Raw genomic sequence first — 20,398 nt, 5'->3', positions numbered from 1 at the left:
GTTCCCAACAACACCTGGGGCCCACGAAGCCTCAATAACTGGTCAGTAAGTGATCAGTAACTGGTCAATAACTGGAGCAATTGCCTTGGACGGGCAGAGCTCAGCTGGGAGCTGCAGGATCAGGGGAGCTCCTGGTGGAGCTGGGGCTTGGCAGTGACCCAGGGAGCTGGGAGTCCTCGTTAAGGAACCCTTTTGTCTTTCATCGTGCAATTTCTGTTTCAGATTTGTACATCTTCCCATTGCTTTCATCTCCTGCTGCAGGTTCCGAACATTTTGTCTTTTGTAGCACTTCAGAACATCAAATGGGCTTGCACTGGAGAGGAGGATGCAGATTTCCAACACAAACCACACTTTTATGCTCACTTCTCCCTGAATCCCCTGCTTCAAAAAGCAGTGCCTTAGTGCTGCTGTAAATTTCCTTTAAAATCCATAAAAACATAAAACTCCAGGTTCAAGGGAAGAAACCAAAAGCACTGTGCAGCCCTTCAGAAATAAATCAGCCATAAAACCACAACTAAGTGTCTGAAATGGAGTCAAAAGGCTGCCGATGTTCCTGAAATTGGCTTGAAGTCGTGGGATCTAAAACCCTACTGGAACTCTTGGGAGTTCTTGTTTTCTTTCCGGGATGTAAATCTTTCGGATTCGTGTTTTCCAGCGTGATGGGTTTGCTTTGGATCCGGAGGCACCTGTGAAAGGGGGTGGTGCAGGCTGAGAAAGCTCCAGCACCTTGGGAAGTGGGGAAGGGGTGCCTTTGGAAAGGAGAATCCTGCAGGATCGCAGAGAGAGGTGGGGGAGAGCAGAGCAAGGGAGAGGACGTTTTATGGAACAAAGGATTGATTTATTCCAGACACAAAGAGGAGGTTTTCACAGTGAGGGTGGGGAGGCCCTGGAGCAGAATTCCCAGAGAAACTGGGGCTGCCCCTGGATCCCTGGATAGCCAAGGCCAGGCTGGGCACTGGGGCTGGAGCAGCCTGGGACAGTGGGAGGGGTGGGATGGATGGGATTTGAGGTCCTCCCAACACAAGGCAGTCTGGGATTCTGGATGGGATGGGATGGGATGGGATGGGATGGGATGGGATGGGATGGGATGGGATGGGATGGGATCCATGGGATGGGATGGGATCCATGGGATGGGATGGAATGGGATGGAATGGAATGGGATGGGATGGGATGGGATGGAATGGAATGGAATGGAATGGAATGGAATGGAATGGAATGGAATGGAATGGAATGGAATGGAATGGAATGGGATACATAGGATGGGATTGGATGGGATGGGATGGGATGGAATGGAATGGAATGGAATGGAATGGGATCCATAGGATGTGATGGGATGGGATGGGATGGAATAGGATCCATAGGATGGGATGGGATGGGATGGAATGGAATGGAATGGAATGGAATGGAATGGCATGGAATGGAATGGAATGGAATGGAATGGAATGGAATGGAATGGAATGGAATGGAATGGAATGGAATGGGATCCATGGAATGGAATGGGATGGAATGGAATGGAATGGGATGGAATGGAATGGAATGGAATGGAATGGAATGGAATGGAATGGAATGGAATATTTCTTCATGCCCAGCCCAAGTCTCACTCCACATTGTTTTTCTGGATGCCCCCGGTGCCCTCCATGCCTCCACCCCACACATTCCCTACTCACCACCCCCACTGCCCCCAGCCTTCTGCCTGCTCCCTGCTCCCAGCACACAGCATTCCCAGAACCCCCATTAATAAACTGCTGCCTTTTTCTGGTAATTTCATAATTACAAAATTAATTCAGCCCTCAAAAACCTCGCTCCTCGCCCGGCTTTGTTTTGCTCAGCTCATTCCAGCAAAACCTTTTCTCCAGGATTCCAGCAGGGTTGGCTTCTCCCAGCCTGCAGCTGAGGGGGAACTGTAATTCCTGAGCCAATAACCATCTCACACTCGTACGTGCATAATTTCAAATAAAAATATTGAGCACCCCGTGGCTGCCTACAAAGACGTAGATGAACTGTGAGCCTCATTTGTGCTGTGTGGATGCCCGAAAATCCCTTTTTAATTTGCTCTGTCACAGTTAAATATGATTGCTCAGACAGCACAGAGCATCTTTTATGGCACGGAGACAAAGAAATCATTTGGATGAAAGAAGTGGGGAAACAAATTTCCAGGCAGATCTCAGCGCAAACGAAATCCCACTCCTGGTTCATGGTACATAATCAAGGTTTTATTAGCTCTAAATCAGCTCGTGTGAATAGAGGGATAATGCAACCGCTGGGTAAAAATAGATTTTTGGGGAATTAACAGCACAAGAACACGGAGCTGCTGAAAGGAACAGTGCCCAAGGAAGGAAATGAAATCTTATGGAGGTGGAAGCTGTGGGCTGTTGTGGTTTGTACCAACAGCAGCTGGAGCTCCCCTGCCCGGAGTCTGGGATGAAATTCCCTGGAATTGCCAGCAGCAGCCATGGCAGGGTCGGGCACAGGAGGGGCTGCTGTGCCCTCACCCTTCCCAGGGAGCTGCAAAAACAGGGAATGGCTCTAGAGCACGAGAGGGTCAGGTTGGGTGGGAGGTTTGGAACTGGGAATTCCTGGCTGGAATTGCCCGAGCAGCTGGGGCTGCCCCTGGATCCCTGGCAGTGCCCAAGGCCAGGCTGGACACTGGAGCTGGAGCAGCCTGGGACAGTGGGAGGTGTCCCTGCCCATGGCACTGGGTGGGGTTTGAGGTCCCTTCCCACCCAACCCATTCCATAATTCCATGTTTCTTCCTCTGTCCCTGTTTCCATCCAGCTGCGACCACTTTGCTTCAGAGCCATAAACGTCGCTGAAGTTCAGACTGAGAGCAACCAGATTCCTGTTTTCAGAATCCCACAGGATCACAGCCCCTCTTCCCACGCCCATTTCCCCAGTGACACTTTTCCAGGCGCCACCAAGGCTGCCGAGCTCCTGGCACAGGAACACATCCCTGTCAGGGGAAAGGTGGGGTTTGCCGGCAGCATTTTCCTTCCAAACCTCACAAGGACCTTTGGATTTGAACTTCCTTGTGACAAATGACATTTTCTCCAAGTTTTTAGATTCCAGATGCAATTTGGTCATGCAGGAAACACCCAGGCTTGCTCAGATGTGGCACTCGGGGACATGGGGCAGTGGTGGCCTTGGAGAGCTTTTCCAACCTAAGCAATTCCATGATTCTCTAACCCCCAGCAGCATTAGATTAGAGTTAGATTTCTGTGTATATAAAGATATTTGTATAATCTGTATATAAAATTGTTATATATATGTGTATATAAAGATGTGTATAATCTATATATAAAATTGTTATATATATGTGGATATAAAGACATGTGTATAATCTATATATAAAATTTATATATATAGATGTGTTTATAAACATATGTGTATAATCTCTATATAAAATTTATATATATATGTGTATATGAAGACGTGTATAATCTATATGTAAAACTTTATATATATATGTGGATATAATGATATGTGTATAATTTGTATATAAAATTGTTATATATATGTGTATATAAAGACATGTTTATAATCTATATATAAAATTTATACATATATCTGTATATAAAACATATGTATAATCTCTATATAAAATTGTTATATATATGTGGATATAAAGATATGTGTATAATCTATATATAAAATTTATATATATTTGTGGATATAAAGATATGTGTGTAATCTATATATAAAATTGTTCTATATATGTATATAAAGACATGTGTATAATCTATATATAAAATTTATATATATGTGGATATAAAGATAGGTGTATAATCTATCTATAAAATTTATATACATATATAGTACAGATAAAAGTATTTTTTATAAATATATTTATATGTTTGTATATTTATATAATATAAAATACACATTATGAATATAAAATCTACATTATAAATATAATATATAAATATGAAATGTCTGCCTATAAAGATATAAAAATTGTATTTAAAAACCTAAATATAGATGTAAATATCTATCAATCAGAGTGAAATGTCGTTCTTGGAAACCAGGCCAACCGTAACATCAGTTTTTCTCCTCTCCTTACGGAAAAACTCTAAGGTAAAAGTTCTCCAAATTGCAATAATTCCCTGCCAAGGAAGTTAAATTGGAGGTTTGAAGCAGCCCCTTGGGCCCTCACAGAGGAGAAATCCACACCTGCCTGGGCTGGGCAGGGATTTTTGAGGCTCTTTGGATGGTTGGGCTTGGGATTTTTGCAGAGCATATTTTGTAAAATCATCTGGAAAGGCTGTCAGGTTTGCGCAGGGAGGATCTGCAGGATGGTGGATAGAGATCAGCCTCCCCTGTGTTCCGTGGGAGCAGCAGAAGAGTGCAATATTCACAGGGATCAGAGAGAGCAGCCCACACCTGTCTGCTTCTCCAGGCCCTTTCCCGGGGGACCGAGGCACCAAGACTTGATCTGTTCCCACCCAGCCACTGCTCAGAGACAAAATCCATGGATTTCCACCCATTTTTACATCCCAGAGACATTTCAGGGGTGGCCTGAGCAGTGCTGGGTTGGTCTGGAGCTCCAGAAAGGAGGAAAATGGAGCAAAGGCCTGAAGGGGCCTGGAAAGGCCAGCCTGGGAAAAAAAGCCCTCTGGAAATGGGGTGGGACAGGGCAGGGATGCACAGAGAGGGAAAAACTCCCTCCTTGCTCAGTTAGAGGGGATCCTGTGGAATTAAACCCTCTGGAAATGGGGTGGGACAGGGCAGGGATGCACAGAGAGGGAAAAACTCCCTCCTTGCTCAGTTAGAGGGGATCCTGTGGAATTAAAAAGCCCTCTGGAAATGGGGTGGGACAGGGCAGGGATGCACAGAGAGGGAAAAACTCCCTCCTTGCTCAGTTAGAGGGGATCCTGTGGAATTAAAAAGCCCTCTGGAAATGGGGTGGGACAGGGCAGGGATGCACAGAGAGGGAAAAAAAATCCTCCTTGCTCAGGTTAGAGGTGATCCTGTGGAATTAAACCCTCTGGAAATGGGGTGAGATGGGACAGGGATGCACAGAGAGGGAAAAATTCCCTCCTTGCTCAGGTTAGAGGCGATCCTGTGGAATTAAACCCTCTGGGAATGGGATGGGATGGGATGGGGTGGGATGGGATGGGATGGGATGGGATGGGATGGGATGGGATGGGATGGGATGGGAAGCACACAGAGGGGAAAAAATTCCCTCCTTGCTCAGGTTAGAGGTGGTCCTGTGGAATTAAACCCTCTGGAAATGGGATGAGATGGGACAGGGATGCACAGAGAGGGGAAAATTCCCTCCTTGCTCAGGTTAGAGGTGATCCTTTGGAATCATCAGGCACTGAGCTGAAAATAAAGCTGAAGGGAGAGTTAATCACGAGGTACATCATTAACTCGTGGAAGTCACTCCTTCTCCACAGAGTGCTAGAGAGAACAAACCATGAGGAGTTTCCAAAGCTCTGCACAAATGCAGGAAAAGCAGATCTGTTGGTGGATATTAAATGATTTAAATTGTCTTTAGATCCCAAGCAGCTGGGATGAAATGCTGCAGGAAAAACCTCTGGGTGGTTTTTTTGTCCTCTTCGAATTTTCCTGGATTTTTTTCCTGCTGTCTGTGCGAGAGCAGGGCCCAGGCAGGATCCCTGCTGGAAAAACCCCTCAAGGGCTGTTTCCTCTCAGGAGCTGTTGCTGTGATCACTCTCCTCTCTCCCAGGGGATGATTCCAGCCAGGAGCACAGGGATTGGCAGGAGCTGCAGGATCCCAACAAGCCAGAGCCATGGTGTTCCCTGTGGAAAACACCGGTGCTGCTCACACAGACTCATCCCTCTGCCTCCTCTGTAAACGAAACTTGTCTATTTAAAAAATGAAAACTCATTCTTTTCTTTAATTGATGACTTGGTTCTGTACCTTTGCTTCCCAGTCCGGAGTGAATTTGTTTTTTTCCAGCATTAGAAATGGCAGATTTTTGAGGGAAAAATTACGAAAGCAAAAAAAAAAAAAAATCAGGTTCAATTAATTATTCCAGTATGTAAACACAGGATCACTGAGGTTGGAAAAGGTCCCCAAGGCCACAGAGTCCCAGCTGTGCCCCATGCCCACCCTGTCCCCAGCCCAGAGCTCTGAGTGCCACCTCCAGGTGACACCTCCAGGGATGGGCACTCCAACCCTCCCTGGGCAGCCCCTCCAGTGCTGATGAGTCCCCCAAAATTAAGGAAGCTTCCTTTGTCTCCAGGCATTCCCATATTTTCAATTAATAAATGGAATTACGTGGGAGCAAAGGCAAATTGCAGCGAGTTCTGAGGGATCCACATCAGCTGGTGATGGACAATTCACTTCCTCCCCCCGAGGGAACGCAGTGCCTGAATTTTGAGGAGCAGATGGAGCACAAATAACATTAAGAACGGGGAATTTTCCTAACCCAGAATGATTGTTCAGTACAAAAGGAAACCCTTTGACAAGCCAGGCCCGGCTCAAACAAGTGGAAATCAGGTGGAGAAGCAGAACTTTGATTTCCAGCTCCATGTTGGAATGTGCTAATTGTGCCCTCTGGGAGCCGAGCCCTTTGAAAGCAGCATCTCTTCATCCATACATGAAATAATTCCTGGCTGTTTCAAGCACAGCCTTTATGTCTGAAGTAAACATATGTTGATCGGTTATTTCTAGAATAATGCACCATCTGCTATTTGACAACATGTTCCTCTGAGTGTGGTGATTAGTGGGGGGTGAAAGGGAACAAACATCTTCTGTGAAATTTTTTCCCCTCTCGCAGACATCTCGGGGAAGTTGGAGTCTGCGGATATTAATCTTCCAACAGGATCAAGAGGTTGTTTAATCCAGCCCATGGCACCGAGGCAGGAACACCCTGGCAGAGGATTTTAACCTTCACTTGCAAACACACCCAGGAGGACACACCAGAGACCCCCACCACATTCCTAGCCCCAAAATCTGAGGAGCTTTATCTGTTCTGGACAATGAATGTGGAGAAATAAATTGGCTTTTTTCCCCAGGTTATTTTATTAAAATATGACTGCAGTGAACATCAGCTGGGAGGGGGAGACACATTTTTTTGATCTTCCTTAAGCCCTGCCCTGAGACTTCACCTGGGCTTGGACACCACACAAACAAAGTCCCCTTCACTCTCCTGGCGTATGGGACATATTCCTAAAACAAAACCCCCTTAAGCTGGGGCTTTTATTTGACATAATTTCGGGGGTTTTATTTGACATAATTTTGGGAGTTTATTCTGACACAATTTGGAGGCTTTATTTTGGCATAATTTCATCCATCAGTGTTCCCAGAGCAGCTGGGGCTGCCCCTGGATCCTTGGCAGTGCCCCAGGCCAGGCTGGACACTGGGGCTGGAGCAGCCTGGGACAGTGGGAGGTGTCCCTGCCATGGCAGGGGTGGCACTGGGTGGGATTTGAGGTCCCTTCCCACCCAAACCATTCCAAGATTTTTTGCAAAGCCCACAGTGGCTGGGAAAACTCTCCCTGCAGGAAACTCAAAGGACTCCCCCAATCATCTTTCCTGCTCTCTGGAAGTTGTGATGGAAAAAGCTGCTCCAGGAGGGACTCTGGAAGAGCTGTCGGGTTGTTTTTTTTTTTTCTACAAGTCAAGCTGTTTGAACATTATTTCAGATTAATCTGATGCCTGATTTGGACAAAATCGAATCATTCTGTGAAAGGGAAGAAAGATTAAATTATAACTGCAAGAAATGTTCCAACAAAATCCCATTCAAACTGTAAAGAATCAGTGATTTAATTTCACAAACACAGGAGCCCAGGATTCACCAGCACCTGTCTGGAAAGCAGAGGATGGTTTTGATGGTTTTGAAAGCATTAGGTAAATAATCACTTCGATTTTCACTGGAATAAGTCACAGACAACCCTTCCCCAGCAAGAAATGCTGGAGCTTTCAGAGCAGATGAGAAAACAGGAGATAAAAGACCCCAAATCTCCACAAAGACATGACCCAGCATGTTGGTAGACCATGAAAAGTGGAGTGAAAACCTCCAGCAGACCTGCTGGGGAGCACTCTCCTCATTTTTCAGCTCCAAAAACACCTGATCAGGGCCCCAAACCCTCTCTCCTCCATCATCCTGGCGTGGATCAGGAACAAAGCAGGAAGGGCTGTGAGCCCTGAGCACAGCTTGGGATAAACGTGTCTTGGATTTGTGGGGTTCCCAGATGAAGGAAGGAATGATGAATCTGACTCCATGCTTTCAGAAGGCTCATTTATTATTTTATGATCTATATTATATTAAAGAATGCTATACTGAACTGTACTAAAGAATACAGCAAGGACACAGACAGAAGGGTAAAAGATAATAATGAAACTCGTGACTCTCTCCAGAGCCTGACACAGCTTGGCCCTGACTGGCCAAAGAGTGAAAACAACTCCCAGCAGAATGCACTGGAACAATCACCTGTGGGTGAACAATCCCCAAACACATTCCAGACCAGCAAAACACAGGAGAAGCAAATCAGATAATTATTGTTTTCCTTTTTCTCTGAGGCTTCTCAGCTTCCCAGGAGAAGAATCCTGGGCAAAGGGGATTTTTCCAGAAAATATGACGGTGACAGAAGTGCTCCTCTGTACCCAAATCAGGGCTTCCAGCACAGGCAGGATGAAGGGGAAGCTCTGGGGGCAGGAGCCAGCCCTGCTGGGATGGAGTGTGGGTCCCCAATCCCAGCCAGAGCTGGGGGAACCCAGCAGATCCATTTCTGTCACCTTCTCCATGGAAGTGGGGCTGGCTCCAGAGATGCCTTCTGACCTCCCCTTCCAGCTGGGATTGACCTCCCCTTCCAGCTGGGATTTACCCTCCCTTCCAGCTGGGATTTACCCTCCCTTTCCAGCTGGGATTTACCCTCCCCTTCCAGCTGGGATTTGCCTCCCCACTCACAAGGGCCTCCTGTGAGTGAAAGCAGAGCGTGCAGGGATTGGGAAAAGCAGCAAAGCAGAAATAAAGGCATTTTCTGGTTGTTTTTCCAGCTGGTTACACACAGACCTGCCGAGAGCGTTGGGGCAGGAGGGCTCAGGCAAGAGACTGGAGGCAAAAGGAACATTTCCAGGAATAACGGCCCTTTCCCTCTGGGATGGCTGGGAGGGTTTCCTGTGTTCACTCAGTGCTCAGGGCAGTGCTCTCCTCAATGCCACAGCTTCCCTTTGCTCTAAAATGGGAAATACTGGATGTGGATCCCCCCTGGATAAGCTACACACAGGCCCAGGTTTTGTAGGTAAAACCAGGATGTGCTGGATTCACATTTTACAGAGACTGGGATGGAAAACCAGAAAACTGCCCCAAAAATACATGAAATCTTGTGTATCTATTAATATATTTAATTTATGCATGTATTTTATATTTTATATATTTAACATTTAATGGAATGGTTCAGTTGGAAGGGACCTACAAGTCTATGGCCACAGCTGGACAGGGCTTGGGGCAGCCTGGGGCAGTGGAGGTGTCCCTGCCATGGCAGGGGTGGCACTGGCTGGGATTTAAAGTCCCTTCCATCCTAAACCACCCTGGGATTCCACACTGCTCCTCTGCTCCAAATCTCAGATCCCCTCAGGGCTGCACACAGCCTCCCAGGGGATTTTTGGGGTGTCTGGGAGTTGGGCTGGACCATCCCTGTGGATCCCACCCAGCTCAGGACATTCCTGATGCTGTGACTGTCCCAATGTCCCTTCAACAGCGCCAGGCTTGGGACACCAACCCTCCTCCAGGAGCTGTTCCAGCCTCTCCCAGCCTAAAATCTGAGCTGGGGGAAGAAAATCTCCACTCACCAGGGTGGGAGCTGCAGTTCCTGGCTCTCTTCACCACAATCTGTGGAGTCTTTGCTTCTTTTCTCTGCCAGGGTCAGGATTAAATGCTGGAGACGGAATTTCTTGTTCAGACTCAGACGTTTGTTAGTTCTTATCTCTGTCACAGTCTCACAAACGCTGAGTTCACAGCACTTCACTCTCACACACTAAAAATGGAGCCCTGTCTCTCTCCAAGGCCTTTTAATGATAAACTGTCCAATTAAGAAATGACACCTAAATTGTTTTCACTTTTAACCCAATACCCAGCCACCCGTGCCCGCCATGGGGACTCTGCTGTCCAATTACACAAAACCACCCAAACCATGGAGGAGAAGGTGAAGGAGGAGAGGGAGAAGAGGAAGAGGAAGAAGAGGAGGAAGAAGAAGAGGAGGAAGAAGAAGAAGAAGGAGAAGGAGAAGGTGAAGAAGAAGGTGAAGAAGAAAGAGAAGAAGAAGGAGCAGCCTCTGCCCTAAAACCTCCATCTTGCTTTCTATCTATTACTGTATTCTAAACCCCAAACTCTGTGTTTCCACCCTGTGATATCACACACTTCTATCCAAGCTCCACACCCACAATCCCAGTTCCATCATTCCATTTTGGGAGCTTCTCCAGGGCCTCAGGTCAGTGCAGGGTTCTCCTGGGGGTCAGAGCCTGGCAGCACAGAAAGTCTGGAGTTCTCAACATCCAGGGTTCCATCAAAGCCTGCCAAGGACAGCAGCAGTGGTTCAGAGTCCCCAGAGCCGTGGCTGCACTGGGAGCCTGGAGGCTGTGGAATCACAGAGCCACTCCCCTTGGAATGGGCCACAGACCCCCCAGGAAAGAACGAAACTCGAGGAGAGTGTCACAGCCAAATCAGGAGCAAAGTGTGTCAAGGCGTTATTATTCCAAGAGTGGGCAGAGCATCCATTAATAAATCCCAAAAGGTTCCTGGGAGTTACTAAAATGGCTGTATGAAGTGTTAGTAACTCCTCAGTTATTATTTTCCTCGGTTTATTTGTTTCCACAACATAAGTGTTCTGATTGAACACTTAACGACCACTAAATACCTGAGCAGCACTTTTCCCCTAATAATGACACTTCCTGAGTTCCTCGTGGCCATCAGCCTGGAGCTGCAAAAGGCTGCAGTAATCCCATTATCTACTGCAGAAACGGAGCGTGAAATAAACACTTGAGATGATTAGCGCTGCTACAGCAGCACAGCAGGAGCTGTAATCACCCCTAATCCACCTTAGCCCGGGACAGCCTCAGCACAAACCCCTGGGGCAGCCAGGGCCCATCCTGGGAATGCCACAGGTGCTCCTGGAAAAGGCTTTGGGAGCAAAGGGGCTGAATTTGGGCCCAGGTGTGCTGCCCTGTTCCTCTGCCCTCCCCCAGGAGCAGGGACAGGAGCAGAGGGAACGGCCTCAGGCTGGGCCAGGGCAGCTCAGGGTGGGCCCAGCAGGAATTTCCCCATGGAAAGGGGGCTCAGGCCTTGGCACTGCCCAGGGAGGGTTGCAGTGCCCATCCCTGCAGGTGTCCCCTGGAGGTGGCACTCAGAGCTCTGGGCTGGGGACAGGGTGGGCACTGGGCACAGCTGGGACTCTGATCTTGGAGCTTTTCCAACCTCAGGGATTCCGTGGTGTTTAGATTGGATATTTGGGAGAATTTATTCCCTAAAAGGGTTCCCCAGCCCTGGCACAGGTACAGGGTGGAGTCCCCAAGCCTGGAGGGATTTCAAATCCATGTGGATGTGGCACCTGGGGACACGGGGCAGTGGTGGCCTTGGCAGGGCTGGGCAATGGTTGGATGAACTTTGAGGTCTTTTCCAACCTTCACGATTCCATGATTCCATGAATATCTGTCCTCTGGAGTGCCCATCCCTGGAGGTGCCCAAGGAATTCCTGGAGGTGGCACTGAGAGCTCTGGGCTGGGGACGAGGTGGGGATCAGGCACAGCTTGGTCTGAAAGGGCTTTTCCAACCTCAGGGATTCTTCTCCCTGTTTTTATTGACTATCCCCCCAGCTCACAGTGTGTGGTCCTTCCCCAGGAGGAGGTGATGCCAGCACTGTCAGGGAAAGTCGAATTTATTGATGGAACAGGCACGGAACAGCCTCAGTTCATTAAAGCAAATGGAGGAAAATCAGCACGCGAGAAAGGAACTGATTCCCAGCTGGAGCTGCTCCTCCCTGGCTCCCTCCTTCCCCTCTCTCCAGGTTTTGGGAGGTGGCACAGGACCGCGGCTGTGCTTGCTCCCCTCGTGTCACTGTGATGTTTCATGAAAATCCTCTGGGATTTTCTCCTGAGAAGCTGAGAGGCCTCAGGAAAGAAATGTAACCAGTAACTCTCTGAGGGCCGTGGAGTGTGGTCTGGAGATGGTTTTACCAACAGCTGCATCTTTGGGTGGTCTCATGTGAATTGTTTTTACTTAATAACCAATCCCAGTCCAGCTGGGTCAGACTCGCTGGTCAGTCACGAGCTTCTGTTATCATTCCTTTCTATTCCCTTCTAGCTCTCTGATGAATCCTTTCTCTCTATTCTTTAATATAGTTTTAATATAGCATTTTAATATAATATACATCATTAATAATAAATCAGCCTTCTGAAACACGGAGTCAAGATTCTCGTCTCTTCCCTCGTCCTGAGGACCCTGGAACACAGCCCCTCCCGTGGCCCCTGTGGTGCCAGGGTTGGTGTTCCTGGCGCTGAGCAGCTCCCTGCTGTTTCAGACCCATCTTTATTTCTCCTTTTTCTCCTTTTTTGGGACCCCCACAGTCCCCAGGTCCCCCGTGGGAGAGGAGGTGCCAGAGCAGCCTGGAGCAGGGGCTAATCCAGCCTGAAGGCTTTGCCTGCCTTTTCTATCATCACTTTTTAGCAACAACTCGGCCGTAACGAGGAAATTTTATTTGCCACAGAGGCTGTTGGAGGCACTCCAGGACAAGAGGATATTTCACAATGTGCTCAGTAAAACACATGCAAATGGGCTGCGGATAGAGCTCGAATTGTTCTGTCCTGCTGGGGGGAAGTGCGCCAGCTCCCACTGAGGATGGCACTCGGGACAGCGAGGTGGGGATGTGCTCGTGGGCAGCTTGGCCAGGCTGGAGCAGAGGAGGCTCAGGGGCCCCTGTGGCTCTGCACAGCTCCTGCCAGGAGCGGGGATCCCAGGGAACAGGGACAGGACGGGGGGAACAGCCTCAGGCTGCGCCAGGGGAGCCTCAGGCTGGATATTGGGAAAACTCCTTCCCAAAAAAGGGCTGCCCAGCCCAAGGGAAGGCTCCCAGACAGCAGGACCCCCTGCACTGGCACAGCCCTCGTTCATCCATGCAGATTTCCATGGCCTGGCAGGAGGAGATGGGCCAGAAACACAGCTGGGGGCTGGGAGAGCCAGGGCAGCTTGTTCTGGAAACAGGGAGCTGCGGAGGAGCTCCCGGTGCTCCCAGGGGCTCCCTGGGGCTGTGCCGAGGGCAGGGAGCCCCATTCCAGCTGGGAGAGCCGCGGGACCCAAGATGTGATCTGCAGGGAGCTGAGGGATGGGACAGGACAGGAGAAAACAGCCTCAGGCTGCTCCAGGGGGAGTTTGGATTGGAGATCAGGGACAATTCCTTCCCAAAAAGGGCTGCCCAGCCCTGGCACAGCTGCCCGGGGAGGGTTGGAGTGCCCATGCCACGAGGGATTCAAAGCCCTGTGGATGTGGCACCTGGGGACACGGTCAGAGTGGCCTTGGCAGGGCTGGGGGTGGTGGGACTCGATGGGCTCCGAGGGATTTCCAGCCTGAACGATTCCATGATTCCATGAAGGTGTGGTTTTGTTCCAAACTCGGCAGGAGCCAGACCTTCCTCGGCACTGGGTTTCGGTGGGAGCCCAGATTTGGTTGCTGAGATCAGCCCGTGGCTGTTTAATTGTCACCTCTTCCCCCAGATCCACTCCGGGCTGGGTTCAGCCCTCACCAGCAGACACATCCCCCAAATCCCCGGGTGGAAATGAGGAATAAATGCCTCCAGTTCCTCCAGTTTGGGAGGAATGCCCTGTCCCGGGCAGGGGCTCCATCCCTGCAACAACTCCATGCCAAGCCATGGAAAACGCAGCTCCTGTTCCCGTGTTCCTTCCAGCCCTGGCCCTGCTAGGGCAGCAAATGACAATAAAATGAGTTCAGAACCCATTTTCATCCCCAGCAGGCTCTCCCCAAAAGCCAAGGCTGATGTGCCAAATGAAACAGGAGCTGTGCCCAGCAGCATTCCATGGAAATGCCCCCTCTGGAAGGGAACAGGGTTTCTCAGCTGTGCAAAAATGGCAATGTCAGGGGAGCTGCAAGGGGAGCTTTTCTCCCGAAATGCTGAAGCGTCTCCCTGGAAGGAAGGCGCTGGCTCGAGATTTGCATATTTTATTACCTGGATATTCCATTTCAATTAAAAATTCCTCCAACAAAATGAAGAATTACTCTTCGAGCAGGCAGGAAGCATCTCCTGAGGGAGGGGATGGAGACTGGGGGATCCCGGCAGCAGCAGCCCCAAAACCACACCAAGACTATCCAAAACATGGCGCGGTGAGGAGCCAGCACCAACTGCCACACCCTGCAGAGGGTTTTGCTTCCCAGCACAGAGCAAAGGATCTTCCTGGGATATTCCACCCGTTTCCATGAATTCCCTGGCTGCAAACAGGAGCGGGATCTCCCAGCGAGCAGCCAGGGGAGGGCAGAGGAGCACAGAGCCCAGGCCAGGGGAAGCAGGGATTAAATGCAGCTTTTTGGGGTGAATCCCACAGGGCTCAGTGGGATTCCAGCCCTGTCCATCCCTGTGCAGCCCCAGTCCCTCCCAGCTCGGAGCAGAAGGCAGGGAAGGGAAGGGTACACGAGATTATTCTGCATTTCTAAAGTGGAGCTGTGCACGAGGAAGCAGGAAAAGGAGCAGAGCCCGGCTCCTGGCAAACCACAACAAGCTGTGGAGGACATTCAGTGCTGATTTCCCTTCTGAAGGGAAAACAACATTAGAGATCTGCAGGGCCTGAGATTTGCATCTCTCCCTTCCTCGTCTCCACTGCCCCTAAATCTTTTATGGGGATCATTAGGAAACGTTGTGCACTGCCAGCATCCTCACAAATAATCTCCTGCCCACTGCCCAGAGCCTGGGGCCCTGCAGGGAGCCAGAGAGATCCATCGGAGCCCGGGTGCAGCAGATCTGCTCCAGGGAGGGCAGGGCTGTGAGTACAGCCCGGGCTGAGGAGGGAATTCAGCCTTTCCCTGGGAAAATCCCACCTCTCCCTGCTGTGCTGTGACCCACGGACCTGACCCTGGCTCAGCCCCATCAGCTCAATCACGGCACAGAAAACTAACCAGAGCTCAGTGCAGGAGGGAGGAAACACAGAATCCTGGAATGGTTCCGGATGGAAGGGGCTTCAATCCCACCCAGGGCCACCCCTGCCACGGCAGGGACACCTCCCCCTGTCCCAGGCTGCTCCCAGCCCACCCAGCCTGGCTCTCCCACCCCTGGGCTGCACGTGGAGCGTGGGATCCTTGCAGGAGGAGTTGGGGGCCACCACAGGTGGCTGTCATCCCTCTTTGCTGCCTCGGATGCTGCCACAGCCAAGCTGGGGCTCTGTGTGCCTTTGGTGAGCTCTGCCCCAGCTGAGAGGGGGAAGAAGCAGCACCAGGATTTATTCAGATCCTTGCAAACAAATCTTCATTAACTCCTGAAACTTGCAGATGGAAAATCCTGCTCTGTCAAGGGCTGGGTGCTGCTTAATGAAGAGAAATGAGGCAGCCAGAGCTGGGGCTGGGTGGCTTCCTTCCCTGGGCACTCCTTCCCTCCTCCCGCCTCACTGAGCAGTGTTCTCACACTCCTGCAAGCCGTGGCCGTGGAATCCTGGAATGTCCTGAGCTGGAGGGACCCCCAGGGATCATCCCAGCCCCATCCCTGCCCAGACCCCCAACAACCCCACCCTGGGCACCCCTGGCAGCGCTGTCCAAACCCTCCTGGAGCTCTGGCAGCCTCGGGGCCGTGCCCATTCCCTGGGGAGCCTGGGCAGTGCCAGCACCCTCTGGACAAGAACCCTGTGCTGATAAAAGGTGCTCCCAGAGCTCTGCCCAAGGCTGGTCTGGGCGCTGCCCACCAGCCCCAGGAGCTTTGGGCTGTTCCCACAAATCCACCTTGCCCATGCCAGGGCAGTGCCAGGGGCAGTCTGGACCCCTGGCTCAGCTCCCGAGGACGTGGAAACCACAAGTTTGTAGCCAGCTTAGCATCCTTCATCCAGAATAAAGAAAAACTCCTGGCATTATCTTTGCCTCATTTTCAATGCAGCCGACAAGAGCGATTTCACTGCTCCAGGCCAAGCAAACTGCACACGACAGAGGATTGCAGATAAAATATTGGGCTGCATTCAGAATTCACTTTCAATTTTAATGCGTTTGAGCTGGAGCTGGCAATTCACGGGGAAAGAAATAACAGAGCTGAGCACCGTGGTTGGATGTGCTCAGTGCAGAGCCTGAAGGGCAAACAGCTCTGCCTGGAGCTGCTGCTGCTCCCTCTGATCCCACGGAGCACAGGAGAGCTCCAGGGCTGGAGCTGCCCTGGAGCCAGCCTGGGAGAGCTGGGAATGCTCCCCTGGAGAGGAGAAGGCTCCAGGCAGAGCTCAGAGCCCCTGGCAGGGCCTGGAGGGGCTCCAGGAGAGCTGCAGAGGGACTGGGGACAAGGCCTGGAGGGACAGGAGCCAGGGAATGGCTCCCAGTGCCAGAGGGCAGGGATGGATGGGAGATTGGGAACTGGGAATTCCTGGCTGGGCTGGGATTGCCAGAGCAGCTGGGGCTGCCCTGGATCCCTGGCAGTGCCCCAGGCCAGGCTGGACACTGGGACACCCTGGGACAGTGGGAGGTGTCCCTGCCGTGGCAGGGGTGGCACTGGGATTAAAGGGATTTGAGGTCCCTTTAACCCAAACCAGTCTGGGATGACGATTCTGTGATGGGGTCCCTGAGTGGACAGGGGGGTACAAGAACCTCACCCCAATGGGGATGCAGTAAGAAGCAGAATTTTTGGTTTAAAACGTTCAGATTCTTGGAGCTCAGGCCAGTTTGGGATGTTCCTTCATGCAGAAGATGAACTGGTTCCTCCCAAAATTATTTGGATTGGAAGAATTTATAATCCCATCGAGCTCCAGCCCTGCCATGGCAGGGACACCTCCCACTGTCCCAGGCTGCTCCAGCCCCAGTGTCCAGCCTGGCCGTGGGCTCTGCCAGGGCTGGGTTAATGCTGGAATGTGGAACATCCATGCTGGGATGGATCTCCCAGGCTGTCCCCAGCAGCCCCGAGCTGGAATCTGAGCAGGCTCCCTTCCCCGCACACAGCCAGCCCCTGGCAGCCCTCTGATGAAGCTTTCCACTTTTTAAAATTGAAGTATTTCTCATGCCTGCTCACACACCTCTTGCAGAGCCCTGATATTTATCTAACATATTGAAAAATTATTTTAATTTTCAGGATTTTTTCCTCCCCTCCCTCCCTCCCTGGCAACCTGGCAGAGATAACAAAGCCACGAGCGAGCCTCATTCATTTCATGCATTTCTGAACATCATGGCAACCACTGTCAGAAAATTTAATCATGTTGCTTTCATAGCAGTTATTTTGCATACTTCTGCCGTCGCTCCGCGGAGCGTGGCCGTGGCGAACACGACTTGCCTGGAGGCAAATGCAGCCCAGCACCTCGCCCCAGGGTGGGACTGGGAGGGATGGAAGCTGGGATGAGAATGGGAAACATCCCTGCACCCTCCCCCTGCTCTGCCCTGCTCTTCCAGGTGGTGCAGAGCTCCAAATCTGCTTTTCCTGCTGCCGTGGGGAGAGGGGGAGTGAATCTCAGAAGTGTCACGGGATTATGGAATGGTTTAGGTGAAAGGGACCTTAAATCCCATCCCATCCCACCCCTGCAGGGCAGGGACACCTCCCACTGCCCCAGGGCGCTGTCCCACCCCAGCTGCCCCAAAGCCCATCTGGAGAGCTCCAGGCCCGGGGCTCCCTGCCTGTCACTGTCACGTTCTCTGGGAAATCCTTTTCACCCAGGGTTCCTCTCCTGGGGGGCTGAGAGGCCTCAGAGGAAAAGGAAAACAATAATTTTCCGATTGCTTCTCCCGTGTTTGCTGCTTTGGAATGTGGTTGGAGATTGTTTACCCAACAGGTGAACGGTTTTAATTTAATGACCAAGCATGGTCAGGCTGTGTCGGGGCTCTGGAGAGTCACGAGTTTTCATTGTCAGTCTTTGTAACCTCCTCTCTGTATCCTTTCTGTGTTCTTTAATGTAGTTTTAGCATAGCATTTTTTAATATAATAACATAAAATAACAAATTAACCTTCTGAGAACACGGAGTCAAATTCATCATTTCCTCCTCCGTCCTGGAGACCCAGCAGACACCACACCTGCCCAGCCCACGGAGCGGGTCTGGAGAGGGCTGGGTGGGATGGGAGCACACGGGAGCCTCTGCTCAGGCTCTGCCTTTCCTCCTGACGGCCACTGAAGCCTCAGGAGTGATGAGTGAAATGCCGAGAGGTGGAGTGGCAGCAGAATGAGGCGGCCAGGGCAGGGACATCTTCAACGCCTGTTATCTGTCACAGGACAGGGCTTCCAGCAGGGCCCCGGAGCTGAGCACAGCTCCTGTGCCAGCCAGGACACAGGGACAGGCTGGGGACATCCCGAGGGGCTCTCAGTGACCTGTGAGGACAATTTCCATCAAATTGCAATCAAACTCACAGAATGGCTGGGGTTGGGAGGACCTTAAATCCCACCCAGTGCCACCCCTGCCATGGCAGGGACCCCTCCCACTGTCCCAGCATGTCCCAGTGTCCAGCCTGGCCTTGGGCACTGCCAGGGATCCAGGGGCAGCCCCAGCTGCTCTGGCAATCCCAGCCCAGCCAGGAATTCCCAGTTCCCAATCTCCCACCCATCCCTGCCCTCTGGCACTGGCAGCCATTCCCTGGCTCCTGTGTCCCCAGCCCCTCTCCCTGCTCCTGTGACACAAATCCTCTCCTGGAGCTGCTGCCTCCGGGCTCAGCCCTGGGTTCCCAACCAGCTTCACCCACCCGCAGGCAGCAGAGAACAATAATGAATGAGACATTCTGTGCCTGCAGCCCCACCTGTGCTGCCCCTGCCCAGCAGCACTGATCAGTCCACCTGAGCAGCCTCTGCACCTGCAGCTCCCAGTCCTGACCCCCTCCACACAATTCATTGGGGTTTGAAGTTTCCGACCTCCCCAGCGCCACAGAATTTATTTCTGACTGGTTCCGTGTAAATCAAATTGCTTGAGATTTCTGCCTTCAGATTACAAGTGATCACATTAAACCACAAAATGCTCTTGGCCACAGAGAGACTAAAAATGAGATTCTGTACAGTTGTTCTTTCTCATTAAAATATTTTCTTTTCTTTTGTGAACACACAACTTTGTCCTTCCCAAACCATTTTCCACGTGGTGTTTTGGTGAGATCCAGCTTGGAATGTGGCATCCAGCTCTGGAGAAACCAGCAGCAAAAGGACATGGAGCTGCTGGAGAGTCCAGAGGAACCCACAGAGCTGCTCTGGAGCCAGGCTGGGAGAGCTGGGAATGTTCCCCTGGAGAGGAGAAGGCTCCAGGCAGAGCTCAGAGCCCCTGGCAGGGCCTGAAGGGGCTCCAGGAGAGCTGGAGAGGGACTGGGGACAAGGCCTGCAGGGACAGGAGCCAGGGAATGGCTCCCAGTGCCAGAGGGCAGGGATGGGTGGGAGATTGGGAATTGGGAATTCCTGGCTGGGCTGGGATTGCCAGAGCAGCTGTGGCTGCCCCTGGATCCCTGGCAGTGCCCCAGGCCAGGCTGGACACTGGGACACCCTGGGACAGTGGGAGGTGTCCCGTCCATGGCAGGGCTGGCACTGGGTGGATTTGAGGTCCCTTTAACCCAAATTCCAGAAATTTATTTAATTGATTTAATTTAACCCAAATTCCACAAATCCCTTTAACCCAAATTCCAGGGCTGTCCCCGGGTGTTTGGCACAGGGTCCCCCTGCCCTGCTCAGTGCTCAGGCTGCTCAGCCCAGGGGGGTTCCCAGTGCCTGGGAAGGGCTTTGGGGGCTGGGTCTGGGGGACAGGGCAGTCCTGAGCTCACAGCTGTAGGGAACTTCTTTGGTCGTGCCCAGGAACACCTGGATCCTTTCCTGTGACCCAGGGGTGTCACCCAGTGCCACCTGCCACCTGCAGCCCCGGGTCCCCTCGGCTGCTGCAGCCTGGGCTGCCTGGGGCTGCTCCGCTGAGGCTGTTTCCTTTAATTAAGCAGCAGAACATCTCCCCGAGCTGCCGGTAATTGGAGGAGCAGCCTGGGCACTCGGGAGCTCGGGCAAAATGAATGCAGGAGCCTAAATTAGTTCCAGCATTTTTAAACTGCGGAAGTGCAAAGGCAAAAAAAAAAAATAAAATAAAAATTCAAAAAACCCAACAGCAGCAGCAACAAATATTCCCAGAGAGCTGTGTTTGCTGGAGGCAGAGAGGGAGCAGCGAGGCTGGAGGAGGAATTCCGGAGCCACAGAATCCAGTTCTGGGTTCTCCCAGCCAGGCCAGAGCCAGGTGCCCAAATCCAGGACCTCCAGGGAGCATCTGCAGCCTCAGCCCCAGCCCCTCCTGCCCTCTGCAGCACCCAGGGGTGCCCTG

The sequence above is a fragment of the Motacilla alba genome, chromosome 5, assembly GCF_015832195.1.
Source record: "Motacilla alba alba isolate MOTALB_02 chromosome 5, Motacilla_alba_V1.0_pri, whole genome shotgun sequence".
NCBI classification, from domain to species: Eukaryota; Metazoa; Chordata; class Aves; order Passeriformes; family Motacillidae; genus Motacilla; species Motacilla alba.
Note: the sequence above shows the minus strand (reverse complement) of the source record.